This window comes from Carcharodon carcharias (genome assembly GCF_017639515.1).
Source record: "Carcharodon carcharias isolate sCarCar2 chromosome 27 unlocalized genomic scaffold, sCarCar2.pri SUPER_27_unloc_1, whole genome shotgun sequence".
NCBI classification, from domain to species: Eukaryota; Metazoa; Chordata; class Chondrichthyes; order Lamniformes; family Lamnidae; genus Carcharodon; species Carcharodon carcharias.
Window position 1 is genome coordinate 1,332,431 of NW_024470624.1, and position 16,578 is coordinate 1,349,008.

Below are 16,578 nucleotides of genomic sequence, written 5' to 3' on the forward strand. Positions count from 1 at the left end.
AAGTTGAAGGAAATGCAAGTGAAATGCTGCTTCACTTGAAAGGAGTGTTTGGGCCCTTGGATGGTGAGGAGAGAGGAAGTGAAGTGGCAGGTGTTGCATACCTTGCGTTTGCATGGGGAGGTGCCGTAGGAGTGGGTTGAGTAGGGGGTGATGGAGGAGTGGACCAGGGTGTCCCGGAGGGAACGATCCCTACGGAATGCCGCTATGGGGGGGTGAAAGGAAGATGTGTTTGGTGGTGGCATCATGCTCGAGTTGGCGGAAATGGCGGAGGATGATCCTTTGAATGCAGAGGCTGGTGGGGTGATAAGTGAGGACAAGGGGGACTCTATCATGTTTCTGGGAGGGAGGAGAAGGCGTGAGGGTGGATGCGCAGGAGATGGGCCGGACACGGTTGAGGGCCCTGTCAACCACTGTGGGTGGAAAACCTCGGTTAAGGAAGAAGGAGGACATGTCAGAGGAACTGTTTTTGAAGGTAGCATCATCAGAACAGATGCGACGGAGGCGAAGGAACTGAGAGAATGGGATGGAGTCTTTACAGCAAGCGGGGTGTGAGGAGCTGTAGTTGAGGTAGCTGTGGGAGTTGGTAGGCTTGTAATGGATATTGGTGGACTGTATCACCAGAAATTGAGACAGGGAGGTCACGGAAGGGAAGGGAAGTGTCAGAGATGAACCATGTGAAAATGATGGAAGGGTGGAGATTGGAAGCAAAATTAATAAATTTTTCCAGGTCCCGACGAGAGCATGAAGCAGCACCGAAGTAATCATCGATGTACCAGAGAAAGAGTTGTGGGAGGGGGCTGGAGTAGGACTAGAACAAAGAATGTTCCCCATACCCCATAAAGAGACAGGCATAGCTGGGGCCCATGCGGGTACCCATATCCACACCTTTTATTTGGAGGAAGTGAGAGGAGTTAAAGGAGAAATTGTTCAGTGTGAGAACAAGTTCAGCCAGACAGAGGAGAGTAGCGGTGAATGGGGATTGTTCAGGCCTCTGTTCGAGGAAAAAGCTGAGAGCCCTCAGACCATCCTGGTGGGGGATGGAGGTGTAGAGGGATTGGACGTCCATGGTGAAGAGGAGGCGGTTGGGGCCAGGGAACTGGAAATTGTTGATGTGGTGTAAGGTGCCGAGCCCGAAATTCATTGAAAAGAGGGCGTAAGGATATGAAACTAAGTCCTTTGCTGAGCACTCCCCAACATAGGCGCAGCTTCCCCTCTCCTTTGGACATTCACAGTCCCGGACCGCCTGCCCGCACGGCGGATAGAGCGGTTTCCCAAGCGCGGGGCATTGTGGGGGTTTGGCCGCCATTACTCATCTGGAGTCCAGTCTACAAACTCCTGGGACTGGGATAGAAAGTGGGGGTGGGGGGGCGCAGTGACCCTGCCCTGACACAAAGTACATATGGGTAGTCACTGGATTTGATTGTGACGCCCCATTAGCAAAACAGTTCGTTCACTTCAAGTGTAAAGATTTAGACACCTGGGTGACATATTGGGGAGGGCAATAGGTGAGTGTGAAACTGAACCCGAGAGTCAGCACCTTCAGGGGAGGATAATTTGGTGGAAAAGCTGGAGTAGAATCGTCGGGTAAGTTACTGTTACAATCAATAAGAATGTGGGCGATTGCGGGGGACAGAGATTTCTAGATCAAGTGGGAGAAACTTGTTCCATGACAACTAGAATTGTCAGACCTGTACTGACAGTAATGACTTGATGACATCAGCCCTATCGCACCCTGTCATAACCTTAAAGTCCTCTATCAGGTCAGCCCTCAGCCTTCTCTTTTCTAGAGAAAATATTCCGTACCTGTTCAATCCATCCTGTAACCAAAACACTCTCAGTTCTGGTATCATCCTTGTGAATCTTTCTTGCACCTTCTAGAGTCCCCTGTCAGTGTTAATGGGGTATGTAAATATTGGTTGCAGGCACCTAATTACTAGGTTCCAAACTGAACCCCTAAGTTTCAAATTGACCTTCTCAAATGCTTTAATTTGAAAGAGACTTGACCATCAGGCAAGACCGGACTCTGAAATAACAAATCATGTCAGTGTTTATTTGAAAGAAATAGGTATTCTTATGAAATAGACGAGTGACTTTCCCCAACTCAATTTGGCAACAACCCAGAGAGAAGTGTGAATCTTCCTCAGGTTCCTGAACCAACAGCAATTTCCCACAATCCTGCCCCAGGGGTCACTCAGTATCTCCACAGCTAGAGACCAACTTGCAAGGCCAAGATGGTTCTTAACAGCAACTTTTAACCCTTGAATTAACATCACCTCATCTCGAATCAGGTCTGTCATCATTAGACAATTGGTCATTGTTGTTACTGGGTTAACTTGATTGTATTTAACTATTTCCGTACATTGTTCCATGGAGTAGAACAATGGGACTGTTCAGAACCTTTCTTATATCTGAGTTTAGACAAGCCTCCATGCATCCTCTTACAGGTGCCTGAGACGGCCATGGACTGTAGTGGAGTGATCTCTGTTGCCACGGACAGTGTTTACAGCAGTAAATTAATATTTTAAACTTTGAACATTAGCATCCTGTTGAGTCTTAACAACAACTTGATTAATTACTTATTCTTCAGTTATACATTGAGTCTCACTACTTATTTCAGTGTGTTTCTGGCATGTTAGTAATTCCACGGTAACTCTTGATTAATTACATGTAAAGGATGATACAGAATACATGGCTTTTTTAGCCCAGTGTTAGTATAAAATGCCGTCTTGACCCTGTTAGCTTAATACAGTGAATGTAGTGTAAAAACTCCCTAAGGATGGTCGAGTCAAACTAAAATCTACTGTCCAGGTCAGCTTACACCTCTCTATCCCTTTTATAATGATGGGGACCCAGAAACTTCAGGCTATTCCAAGCATGGTCTAACCAAGCTTCAATACAAGTTAAACATCATCTCTCTGCTTTTCAATGCTAGTTCTCTAGAAATGAACCACATATGTGGGCCCCATAATTCAGGAAGGATGTCAAGGCCTTGGAAAGGGTGCAGGGATTTAGTACGGGGACAGGAATGAGGAACTTCAGTGTTGTGAACACACTGGAGAGACCGCGGTTGTTCTGCTTGGAGCAGTGAAGGCTAAGATATTTGATAGAGGTGATCAAGATCATGAACGGTTTACATCGAGGAAATAAAGAGAATCTGTTTCCACTGACAAATGGGTTGTTAACCAGAGGACACAGATTGAAGGTGATTGACATAAAAGCCAGACGGGAAATGAGGAAGATAAATCTTTACACAGTGAGGTGGTGTGATCCGGAATGCACTACCTGAAAGACTGGTGGAAGCAGATTCAACAAAGGGAATTGGATAAATACTGGAGGGGGACTAGTCCTGGGGCCTAATATTTATCCCTTAATATCAGTAAAAACAGGAGACATGGTAATCATCACATTGCCAACTGTGGGATTTTGCTGTGCACAAATTGGCTGCCACATTTCCCGTTGTGGCTACACTTCAGAAAGAGCTTAGTTGGCAGTGAAATGCATTGAGAAACCCTGATGGGGGGGTGGGGGGGGGGGGGCAGGAACTCCCGGTGTGGACCAAGGCTGCTTTCCTTCAGAGGCCACTGAATCCATTGTGGGAAGTGGCCATCTAAAGAGGGAGCCTTGACTTGCTGGTCTGAGAATTCAGCCCTTTTCTCCCTGTGTAATGCTGGCTGAAAATAGACATTGGGGCTGTTCAATGTACTGAAAGTGATTTGCTCTTGTTCTCTTTGTCTGAAACTAAACTGGAAAGAAAGGGATAAAATTCTGAAACGCCACAAAGGGAATTCCAGACATTATTGAAATCACTGTACATATTACAGACACATTTATTTATCTGTGATCAGAGAATCTCACAGCACAGAAGGAGGCCATTCAGCCTGTGCTGGCTCTTTGAAAGAGTGACTCAATTAGTCTCACTATCCTGCCCTTTCCCCATGTGCCGTGCAAACTGGTTCCCTTCCGGTATTTATCCAATTCCCTTTGTTGAATCTGCTTCCACCAGCCTTTCAGGCAGTGCATTCCAGATCACAAAACCTCACTTTGTAAAGATTTATCTTCCTCATTTCCCGTCTGGCTTTTATGTCAATCACCTTCAATCTGTGTCCTCTGGTTAACAATCCATTTGTCAGTGGAAACATTTTCTCTTTATTTCCTCGATGTAAACCGTTCATGATCTTGTTGTGAGGAGCCCGTTTTTGGATAATTTGAAGAACATTAAATTTTGGACATTCTCCCTCCTGAGTTATTTTTAAAAGTCTGGAATTTTAATTCAGGGCTGTGAATGGGCTATTCTTCAATAAACCACAGCTGAATTAAGCTACCCAGCGGGAACACCTGGAGGGGGAAGAGATACTTTGTCTATCTAAATTAACAAAGAATGCTGTTGCCAGGCTGAAGGCTCTTGCTGATTGTTTAAAAACATCTGGCCTAAGAGAAGTATTCTTTGAACATCTTAGTCCTTTAGAACCCTGAGTCTGAGAGTATGTGTGTGCCCTAGAATCAAGCAAAAAATACTCTCTCTTTCCCTTTCTCTGCCCCACCTTTGTCTTAAACCTTCCTCAAAAATGTCCCATCAGCGTAATTTGTCTATTTTTCTAAGGTCTGCAGAGTTGTGACAAATAAGAGTCATCAAGGACAGTTTTACCAAAAAATCCATCTGAAGAAATCTCCAGACCTATTGTGACCAGATCAACAATATTGTGATCTCTTCAGATGTTATCCTTTTAAAAGAAACTTTGCCATACTCCAGCTTCTCCAGGGGACTGTGTTTGTTTTGTCCTGTTGTGTGTATGTGTGTGTATGGAGGTGCAAATATTTTTTTTTAAAAGGGGAAAATCATTGCACTTCTAAACTACAAGCTGTATGTTAACTAGTTCATTCACTTATTTTTAAAAAGTAATTTGTTTTATAATAATTCAATCTTTTGTGTTTACTGAAAGAAGCCTGGTTACAGTTTTTTCCAGCTGGGAATAACAGTATCAAAAGGTAACAATTGACCTGTTTTGTGAGTGAATTAAACATTTAAACAATTGTTATGACCCGTGAAGATGTGGGGCTAGAATTAACTGCGCAATCCTCCCATCTCGGTCCATAACATTGTCTAACCTCAGATAAAAAGAAAGATCCTGAACAGTCCAATTGTTCTGCTCCATGGAACAATGTACGGAAAGGATTGAAACCAATAAAACTAACCTAGTAACGACAATGACTAATTGTCTAATGACAACAGGCCGAATTCGAAATGAGTTAATATTAATTCAGGCGTTAAAAGTGGATTTCAAGAACCATCTTGGTCTTGTGAGTTGGACTCTATTCGTGGAGAAACTGAGGGACTCCTGGGGCAGGATTGTGGGAAATCGCTGTTGGTTCAGAAACCTGAGGAAGATTCACACTTCTACCTGGGGTGATCGCCCAATTGAGGTGGGGAAAGTCGCTTGTGTATTTCATAAGTAAACCTTTTTCTTTTAAATAAGTATTTTTTGCTACTCCAGAGTCCAGTCTTGCCTGATGCTTAAGTCTCCTTTGAACTAAAGTATCTTCGAGGGTCAATTTGGAATTGAGAAATTAGGTGCCTGCAGCCAAATTAAACTGAGCCTAAATTTTAATTATACACCCCTTTTAAAGTGACAGAGAACATCGAGAAGATGCAAGAAAGATTCACAAGGATGATATCAGAACTGAGAATGTTTAAGTTAGAGGATAGAGTGAACAGGCTGGGGAAGCCAAGGCTGAGGGTTGACCTGATAAAGGACTTCAAGATTATGAATGGGTGCAACAGGATTGACGTTATCAAGTCATCACTGTCAATACAGGATAGAAACTCAGAAGTGACAATTCTAATTATTGTAAGACATGTTTCTCCTTCAAATTATAAACATCTGCGATCCCCCAATGCAAGCCCTCCTCCCTATTGAATTTAAAACTAATTCATCCTACTATCCTACTCCTGTTTTTCCCCAATTCTCCTCCCCTGAAGATGCTGACTCCCGGGTTCAATTTTACACTCACCTATTGCACTCCCCAATATGACCCCAGTTGTCTAAATCTTTACACCCGAAATTAACAATACTGTTTTGCTAAGGGGACGTCACAATCAAATCCAAATCTACCCACATGTACTTTGTGTCAGGGTGAGGTCACTATGCCCTCCACCCCCACTTTCCATCCCAGTCCCAGAGGTTTGGAGCTGGGCTCCGGATGGGCAATGGCGATGGCAGCGCCCACAATCCCCCTTGTTGGGAAAACCGCTCTAGCCGCCACGCGGGCTGGCGGCCCGGGACTGCGCATATCCAAGGGAGATGGGAAGTTGCGCATGAGCAGAGAATGGAGTTTCCCATTGGCCAACCGCTCAACTCACCTGGGGGTTAAAGGGTCTCCCGCGCCAAAGAAGGCTTCCACTGCCCCATTGTCTTCATGCGGGGGATTGTCCAATAAGAACAGTTGAAGGACCGGAAGGACTCTTGTCGTCCAGCAAATCAGAGTGCGGGCCTTGTGTGAATGAAGATTGAGCTTCACCCAGACCATAACTTCCTCCTGTGTCCAACATCTGTGAGTAAAACACTTTCTTTTCTCCCCCTTTCCATTTCTTTTCTCATTCCGGGGGGAAATTGTTGACTTGCAGGAACTGAAGGGAAAGGAAGTGAATCCAGGGACGGTGCAGATTCTGGAAAAGTTGGCTCGGGTCTCTCTCTCTCTTAAAGACATTGACATCCTTTGCTCCCTCAGCTAGACACATTTATTTGTCTGGCTAAAAGGATGGTCTCTTTCCTAATGTTCACAATGAAAGGGGTGGTTTCCCCAAGAGATGGCTGACACTTAAGGGGACAGTAAATTAATATCGGACAGAGATATGTCTTGTCTTGTTATAAGGTATATATTTTATATAAATTATTCATGGTTCTGTATTAAAGTTCATTTATTATTATTTCTAGTCTTATAATATAGAACTATAGCTACATTATATATTTCCAATCTTGGAGTCATCACTAGACTTCCTGCCGACTCTGTGGAGCAATCCAGTCAGTCTCATACCCCCTCTATATCCCCATTCCCCTATAAGTTTATTTCCTCCATGTGCCCATCAAATTGAATTTTGAAATCATTGATCATCTCCACTTCCACCAGCCTCATAGGCAGCGAGTTCCAGGTCATCACCACTTGCTCCCAAAGAAAGTTCTTCCTTGCATCCTCCCTCCATTTCCAAGCAAGTAACACAGTTCTAGTGCACAGTATTACACACATTTTTATTCCAGTAATTTAGAAATCAAAAGGCTAGCAGCCTGCATAAAGAGTTTCAGGTCCCTGTGCCCAGGACAGGAAGCAGTGAGCACGGATCTATCTGTTGATCAGCATCAGTCAGCACCTGCAGGACAATTGGGAGGGTGTATATTAGGTACAGCAGAGTGAGAATGGAGGAAGAGTGTCTGGGATGACTGTTGGGATAAAAGAGGAAAGAATGATCCACAGAAACTAGAATTGTCTGTTCTGAATTTCTATCCTGTACTGACAGTGATGACTTTTGCAAACTTCTTTTGCAGGATATTAGAAGGGGAGGATTTACAGTCAAATATCTCAAACTAAGCACCATGTTGTGATCTGATGGAATCACTCAATTCATCAGGAGCTGAATATCATCGGTCATTGAAACTCAAAGGAGAACTGTTTGTCTGCTTAAAATGATTTTAAACATCAGGGGGACGGGAAAAGCACTGAGACACACACACACCTGAGTGAGAGTGTTCCAGTACAATGACTATGGAAAGAGCTTTCACCAGTTACACAGGCTGAAAAATTAACACACCATTCCCTGCAGGGAGAGACCGTACACATGTATGTGTGGATGATGCTTCAACTGATCATCAAACATACAAAGAAATAAGGACACCCGCACCATAGAGAAACCATCAACATGTGGGGATGGTGGGAAAGGATTCCAGTTCCAATCTAGTGCTGGAAACTCATCAACATGTTCACACTGGAGATAGGCCATTCAACTGCTTTGAGTGTGGGAAGAGATTCACTCAGTTATCCAACCTGCTGACACACCAGCGGGTTCGCACCGGAGAGAGGCCATTCACCTGCTCTGAGTGTGGAAAGAGATTCAGTCGGTTATCAAACCTGGTGACACACCATCGATTTCACACTGGAGAGAGACCATTCACCTGCTCCGTGTGTGGGAAGGGATTTAGTGATTCATCCACTCTCCTCACACACCAGCGAGTTCACACTGGAGAGAAGCCATTCACCTGCTCTGATTGTGGGAAAGGATTCAGTTGGTCATCCAACCTGCAGACACACCAGCGAGTTCACACTGGGGAGAGACCGTTCACCTGCCCTGTGTGTGGGAAGGGATTCACTCAGCTATCCAAGATGCTGACACGCCAGCGAATTCACACCGGGGAGAGGCCGTTCACCTGCTCTGAATGTGGGAAGGGATTCTCTGATTCATCCATCCTGCTGAGACACCAGTGAGTTCACACTGGGGAGAGGCCATTTCCCTGCTGTCAGTGTGGGAAGGGATTCACTCAGTTATCCAGCCTGCAAACACACCAGCGAGTTCACACCGGGGAGAGGCCATTCACCTGCTCTCAGTGTGGGAAGGGATTCACTCAGTTATCCAGCCTGCAGAGACACCAGCGAGTTCACAAGTGATTCCAGGGTTGGATTCTGCTGTTACTGCTGCTGTTAATCACATCCAGGACTGAACCATGTTCATTCTGATGGTGTGGGAGGGTTGGAGGGTTTCTTTCTGCTGGACTGGCTGGTCTCATGACTTTGCTTCCAGCGGCTGATGCTTTTTGAAACATGTTGCAAATACCTGGTTTCATATTTCATATGAATCACCAAATGAAAGGGTGTTTTGAAAATCATCAATTTTTAGTTTGCATTTCAGTTTGGAACCTCCTGAAACATGCCACTTTGCCATGGAGATGGGCTCTGGGGGTTAGAAGGTCCTTTTGTTTAATTTATCTGGATGTTTCTCAGAGAAGACAGTCACAGATTTGGTCTTGGGTACTTTGCAACTCACTCGGTTGGTGAGGGTGGAAAAGAAGCTGGAAGATTTGCCTCACTTGGAGCTGGAGGAAGAAATCTGCAGTGACGCTCACCCAGAAAGGCAGTTCATCCTGTGGCAGAAAGCAGTCTTACACAACAAACATACGAATGAGGAGCAGGAGTGGGCTATTTGGACCTTCAAGTCTGCTCTGCCATTCAATAAGATCATTGCTGATCTGATTGTGTCTCAATTCTACTTCACTGTCTACCAGCTATAACTTTTGACTCCCTTGTCAATGAGGAATCTTTCTCACTCAACCTTAAATATACTCAATGACCCTGCTTCTGCTAATTTCTGTGGAAGTGAATTCCACAGACCAGTGACCCTCCGAGAGAGAAAAATTCTCCTCATCTCCATCTTCAATGGGAGACCCCTTTATATTTAAACTGTGTCCTCTCGTTCTAGTCTCTCCCACAAAGGGAAACATCCTTTCAGCATCCACCCTGTCAAATCCCCTCAGGATCTTATGTTTCAATAAGATGACCTCTCATTCTTCTAGACTCCAGTGGATACAGAAAGGGAGGAAACAGATAAGGAAAGAGACAGAGAGCTTCAAAGAGAGGGCAGATTAGGTGAAAGGGCCAAAATTTGGCAGATGGAGTTTAATGTGGATAAGTGTGTGGTTATCCATTTTGGTTGGAAGAATAAAAAGGCGACTTATTATTTTAATGGAGAGAAACTTCAGAATGCTTCAGTGCAGAGGGATCTGCAGGTACAGCAGGTAATAAGGAAGGCACATGGAATTTTGGCATTTATTGCTAAAGGAGTTGAGTATAAAAATAGGGAAGTGTTGTTGCAACTGTGCAGGGCATTGGTGAGACCGCGCCTGGAGTACTGTGCACAGTTTTGGTCCCCTTACTTGAGGAAGGATGTAGTTGCACTGGAGGCGATTCAGAAGAGGTTCAGTAGATTGATTCCAGAGATGCGGGGCTTGTCTTATGAGGAGAGATTGAGCAGTTTAGGCCTATTCTCGCTAGAGTTTAGAAGGATGAGAGGAGATCTAATTGAGGTATATAAGATGCTAAAGGGGATAGACAAAGTAGACGTGGAGCAGATGTTTCCCCTTCTGGGGCATTCTGGAATGAGAGGCCATAATTTTAGGCTAAGGGGTGGTAGATTTAAATCATAGATGAGGAGGAATTACTTTTCTCAAAGGGCCATGAATCTGGAATTCACTACCTCAAAGTGCAGTGGATGCGGGACGCTGAATAAATTTAAGGAGGAGACAAACAGATTTTTAATTAGTAATGGGTTGAAAGGTTATGAGGAGAGGGCAGGAAATTGGAGTTGAGGCCAAAATGAGATCAGCTCGAGGGGCTGAATTGCCTACTCCTGCTCCTAGTTCTTATGTTCTTATGTTCTAAACAAACTGGAAACTTTGAACTGGCTAAAGAAAAGCTTAATTTAGCTGGTGAAAGAGAACCTAATAGTTCACATGAGGAGTCGAGTCCCACTTCGAGTTTTGATTTGACAAAGAATCTTCGCCTATCACCTCATTTCACTGAGGACGGAATTTGGGGATATTTTATCTCGTTAGAGAAAGTTGCTACAAAGCCAGAGTGGCCAAAGGAGAGACAGAATTTGTGAATCGCATGGAAAACTCAAAGTACTAGAAAGAAAAATCAAAGTTCAAAATGAAGCAGCTGTCGACATCATTCACAGAGAGTTAAATAAAATTCATCCTCAATGGGATGTGGAAAAACTGAAAGATTACAAATTGTTTCATGATCAGACCAAACAAGAATATCAAACCTGAAATGAAAACAGAAAATGCTGGAAAAACTCAGCAGGTCTGGCAGCATCTGTGGAGAGGGAAACAGAGTTAACATTTCGAGTCCGTATGACTCTTCTCTGAATTTCCAGCATCTACAGTATTTTGCTTTTATCTTAAGAATATCAAACCTTTCTGCCTGATCACAAAAAGTATCTGAGTGATATTCTCAAAGTGACCAAGGAAGATTTTGACCAACATAAGAATGAGTTGTTGGTCTTGTGGAGGCTGCAGCTTACTTGGAGTTTGTGTGAGGGGAAAAGAGGCTGGAAGATTTGCCCAGCTGGAAGTTGGAGGAAGAAATCTCCAGGGGTCCTGATGGTGAAAGGCAGTTGGCCTTGTGGCAGAAAGCAGTCAGCGTGAACAGTGAGCTTGGACAGAGCTGTGAAGAAGCTGTGGGAGCCGACTTGGAAAAAGCAGTTGGTCTGTCCAATGTCAGCTCAAGAAGACAGTGGAATCCTCAAAGAGAGAAAGCTCTGGAAGTCTGGGTGCCAGACTGGGAAACTGGGCACAAATCAAAGTAAATTCCAGAAGGCTGTGGCATACCTTTGGGCTGGTAGCTAAAGAAAGTGAATGAGCCTTCAACATTTTGTAAGATAAGGGAACTCTTGGGGAGGGAGTGAAAGAAAAACTGGATTCACAGCTCACGTAGTTTTAACTATGGTTTTCAGGTAAAGTGCTTACTTTGTTCAGTTTTTTTATATATACAGTAAAGTTCATTTTCATTTAAAAATGTGAAATTTTGTGGCCTAGTTCTTTAAGTTAATCACTGGCTGTTCAGATTTCTCTTTAAACATGAACAGTCCTGACTGGGATGGTAACATTCTAGTTTGGTGCCTGGCGAGGAAAGTGACCAGAAATGGTCAGTGAGAATCTCCACACAGAGCGAGACAGCAGAAGCCAGTCAGGCTCAGGAAGAGGTGAACAGATAATGGGTGTATTCAAGTTACTGAATGGGGCAATGTGGCCTGTTTGTTCTTGTTTGTCATGGGGAGCCGATCGGAACCAAAGAGTCTTTCTGTTCTGTAATGGGATGTGGGCTGGCTGGGCCAGCATTTATTGCCTTTTCCGTAACTGCCTCTTGAGAAGGTGGTGATGAACCGCCTTCTTGAACAGCTGCAGTCCATGTGGTGTAGGTACACCCACAGTGCTGTTAGGGAGAGAGTTCCAGGATTTTGAGCTGGCGACAGTGAATGAACTGGGATATATTTCCAAGTCAGGATGGTGAGTAGCTTGCAGGGGAACTTGCAGGTGGTGGTGTTCCCATGTGTCTGCTGCCCTTGTCTTTCTAGGTGGTAGAGGTTGTGGGTTTGGAAGGTGCTGTCTCAGGAGTCTTGGTGAGTTGCTGCAGTGCATCTTGTGGATGGTACACACTGGCTGCTACTGTGTGTGTGTGGGTGGTGGATGGGACACCAATCTACCACTAGACATATCTCTGACCAATATTAATTTACTGCCCCTGTAAATGTCAGCCATCTCCTGGGGAAACCACCCCTTTAATTGTGAACATTAGGAAAGAGACCATCCTTTTAGCCAGACAAATAAATGTGTCAAACTGAGGGAGCAAAGGATGTCAATGTCTTTAAGAGAGAGAGAGACCTGGGCCAAGGCCAACCTTTCCAGAGTCTGCACCCTCCCTGGATTCACTTCCTTTCCCTTCAGTTCCTGCAAGTCAACAATTTGCCCCCAGTATGAGAAAAGAAATGGAAAGGGGGAGAAAAGAAAGTGTTTTTCTCACAGATGTTGGACACAGGAGGAAGTTTTAGTCTGTGTGAAGCTTCGTCTTCATTCACACAAAGCCCGCGCACTGATTGGCTGGAGGACCAGAGTCCTTCTGATCCTCTAATCTTCCTATTGGTCAATCCCTCAGCATGAAGTGAGGGGGGGGCGGGCTCTCTCCCCGCACATGCGCAGCGTCCCCTCGCCCTTGGACATGTGCAGTCCTGGGCTGGCCGACCGCGCGGCAGATTGAGCGGTTTCCTCAGCGCGGGGGATTGTGGGACCTGCGGCCGCCATTACTCATCCGGTGCCATGTCGCCAAACTTCTGGGACTGGGATGGAAAGTGGGGGTGGGAGGCGCAGTGTCCTCGCTTTGACACAAAGTACATGTGGGTAGTCAATGGATTTGATTGTGATGCCCCCTTAGCGAAACAATTTGTTAACTTCAGGTGTAAAGATTTCGATGCCTGGGTGACATATTGGGGAGGGCAATCGGTAAATGTGAAATTGAACCCGAGAGTCAGCACCTTCAGGATAGGAGAATTGGGGGAAAGCTGGAGGAGAATAGTAGGATGAATTAGTGTTTCAATCAATAAAGCAGAGGGAGTATGTGGTGGACAGAGATTTACAGTGCGAGAGGGTGAAACATGTTCAATGTGAACTAGAATTATTAATTCTGAATTTCTCTCCTGTACCGAAAGTGATGATTTGATGACATCAACCCCATGGCACCTGTCCATACCTTGAAAGTTCTCTATGAAGTCAGCCCTCAGCCTTCTCTATTCTAGGGTAAAAGTGCCCAGCCTGTTAAATCCATCATGTAACTGAAACACTCTCAGTTCTTGGATCATCCTTGTGAATCTTTCTTGCCCTTTCTCAAGGCCCTCTCTATCCTTAAAAAAAACAGACACACAGAATATTTCACAATATTCCAAGTGTGTTCTAACCAAGGCTTGATATAAGTTTAACCTGATGTCTCTGCTTTTCAATGCTATTTCTCTAGAAATTAACCCCATATATGGGCCCCACAATTCAGGAAGTATGTCAAGGCCTTGGAAAGGGTGCAGGGATTTCATATGGGGACAGGAATGAGAAACTTCAGTTATGTGAACACATTGCAGAGGCCGGGGTTGTTCTCCTTGTAGCAGTGAAGGCTAAGAGGAGATTTGATAGAGATGTTCAAGGTCATGAATGGTTTACATCGAGGAAATAAAGAGAAACTGTTTCCACTGACAGAAGGGTTGTTAACCAGAGGACACAGATTGAAGGTGATTGACATAAAAGCCAGAGGGGAAATGAGGAAGATAAATCTTTATACAGTGAGGTGTTTTGACCTGGAATGCACCGCCTGAAAGGCTGGTGGAAATAGATTCAACAAAGGGAATTGGATAAATACTGGAGGTGGACTTGTTTGCAGGGCTCATGGGAAAAGGGCAGGATAGTGGGACTATCTGAATAGCTCTTTCAAAGAGACAGCATGGGCCAAATGGTCTTCTGTGCTGGAAGTCTGTGATCACAGATAAATAAATGTGTACCTGCAATATGTACAGTGATGTCAATAATGTCTGGAATTCCCATTGGACCCCTGCCATCTCTTTGAAAGGACTCTCTGATTCACCCAACTGCTCTGCTCATTTCCCACAGCCCTGCAAATTCTTCCCTTTCAAGTATTTGCCCTTTGCAAAGATACTATTGAATCTGCTTTTAGGCAGATCAGAACAACACGTTGCATCAAAAAATAACATCTCACCTCCTTATCTGGCTCCTTTGCCAATTACCTTACAGGAACTCACTTTCTATGAAAGAGACTGCAAACCCCTCTCACTCACTTTCCCTAAAGTGCATAAATCTAATCAGGAAAGGTTCAAAAAAAATCAAACATTCTTAATAATCAAAGTTTATTAATGAAACAGGATGCGGTTAATAAAGAACAGAAAATTACTTGAAGATCAAAGGCAAGCAGAGTAAGAGCATGTGCGTAATGCTCTGGACCCAAATAGTTTCTCTTCAGCTCCTCTGTATCTTGTTCCCCTCAATCCCTGCTCTGGACTGGGACACTGAGCCCCCGGGGGGCAGTGGGGGAGTCACGTCATCATCAACTCTGGTAACCCCCTCCGCTGCCCCGACTGGCTGGAGGCCCATTTCCCAGTCACTCCGCCAGCACCTTCCTGACTCTCTATTAGTGCAACGCCCATGGCAGATTCCCAACTGGCGTGCCGGCCCAGTTATTCTCAGCTAAATTCAGCCCTGAGCTCCGTCACCTGGCTGTCATTGACACGAGCAATAGAGAGACAGAAAGTTCTGGTGGATCAAATGGGAAGTCGAAACTTGTGGCTCTAAATCAACACTTCAATATTTGTCTATCAAATACATGTTTTTTATATGGGCTTTCTATTGTTAGCTTTAATCACTCGAGGCAAAGGGTAACTTTCCCTTTCTAACTTCATATTGTCTAAAATGTGTTACATCCAGGATGGGAGGAGTGTGCAGATTATCTAGCCCTGCGACACACAGGTCACACCATTAATTTAAAAGTTTAATTCACTCACCAAAATGGCCAGTGATTTACCTTTGTTACTGTTAGACCAGGATAAAAGAGACTTTAACCAGATTCTTTCAATAAACTCAGAATGATTGATTTATTATATAAAAAAATATTTTTAAACACAATTTGCAAGAACTGGTTAACAGGTAATTATAATCTGGAATTGTAACTATCTATCCCACTTAAAATACTCCAGGACACACACGTACACACACACACAAACTAAGGACAACCATGCAGGGTCTCTGCAGAGATGGGCTTTGGAGAATAGATTTCATGAAGAAAAAGGATAAAGACGGGAAGGTTTTGACACAGTTGATCTTGAATTCGCTCATGTGAAGACAGAATCCTAGTTCCAGTAGATCCCTGGAGGTTCTCACCAATGGAGCTTCGGCGTGGAGGAAAGTAGAGCTGGATCAATCCTTCTCCTCTCAGCCACTCAGTTTTTCAAAGATGGACAATTTTCACTGAGATGAGGATTCTTAGCTGGATACTGTTAATCAATCTACTTGTGGCTAGACGAGGAGAATGTGAGCAGTGCAGCTTTTCACTTTCTCCATTCAGTCCCAACAGAATTTTAAAAAAGCAAGCTCACCTCTGTCATGTGGTTTCCAGTAAATTACTCACCTTTGTCTTTAAACCAGTTTCTTACCTCTATCCATGTAAATAATTGCAGTGCAAACACTTCTTTCCCCCTCAAGTACCCTGCTGCTCAGGTGATTTCTTGGAAAAGCCATGCTTGCTCCCAGTCCAAAGCTAAACTTATGACCCTTTTAAAAGAAACCCAGGTCAGCTTCCAAATGCATTGATAATGCTGTTTCCTCCACATTGTGAAAGAAAATATTGTCATGGAAAATATATTTCTATTATGTGTCAGCTGTGGCTCAGTGGATCACACTCTCACTTCTAAGTCAGAAGGTTCAAGTCCCAGTCCAGAGACCTGAGGGCAAAAATCACATCCAACACTCCAAGTGCTAGAACTGAGGGAGTGCTGCACTGTGGGAGCTGCTGCCTTTTGGATGAGACACTAACCCAATGGCCCCGTCTCCTGTTTCTTTTGGACTTAGAAGTTCCTGTGGCCAATATTTTGAAGAAGAGCAGGGGAGTTATCCCCAGTGTCCTGGTCAATATTCATCATTCAGTCAACATCACCAAAAACATATCATTTGGTCATTATCACATTGCTGTTTGTGGGATCTTGCTGTGTGTGATTGGTTACCGTGCTTCCTAAATTACAACAATGACTGCGCTTCAAAAGTATTTCATTGGCTGTAAAGCACTTTGGGGTGTATTGTGGACATGAAAGGTGCGATGTAAAGGCAAGTTTTTAAATTTAAAATTGATGTCACCTGATCTTGTTATCTGTAAGTTAACTGATTTCAGCAACCCCCGACTTGCCATTTAATAAATTCACTTTGCTTCAGACAAGACTTTAATCAATTAAGGCAAAGGCAAAATTCTCTGGATAGTAAATTTTAAAAGAAGTTT

The 16,578-nt window shown here is 44.2% G+C and overlaps 1 protein-coding gene and 1 pseudogene across 1 annotated transcript in view; both read left to right on the forward strand.

Annotated features, from left to right (window-relative positions):
- Window positions 1-16,578, forward strand: part of LOC121273703 (zinc finger protein 229-like) — a 1,112,939-nt gene that overhangs the window by 46,300 nt on the left and 1,050,061 nt on the right. The gene's annotated exons all lie outside the window — the stretch shown is intronic.
- LOC121273590 overlaps window positions 7,876-16,578 on the forward strand; it is a 101,748-nt pseudogene continuing 93,045 nt past the window's right edge.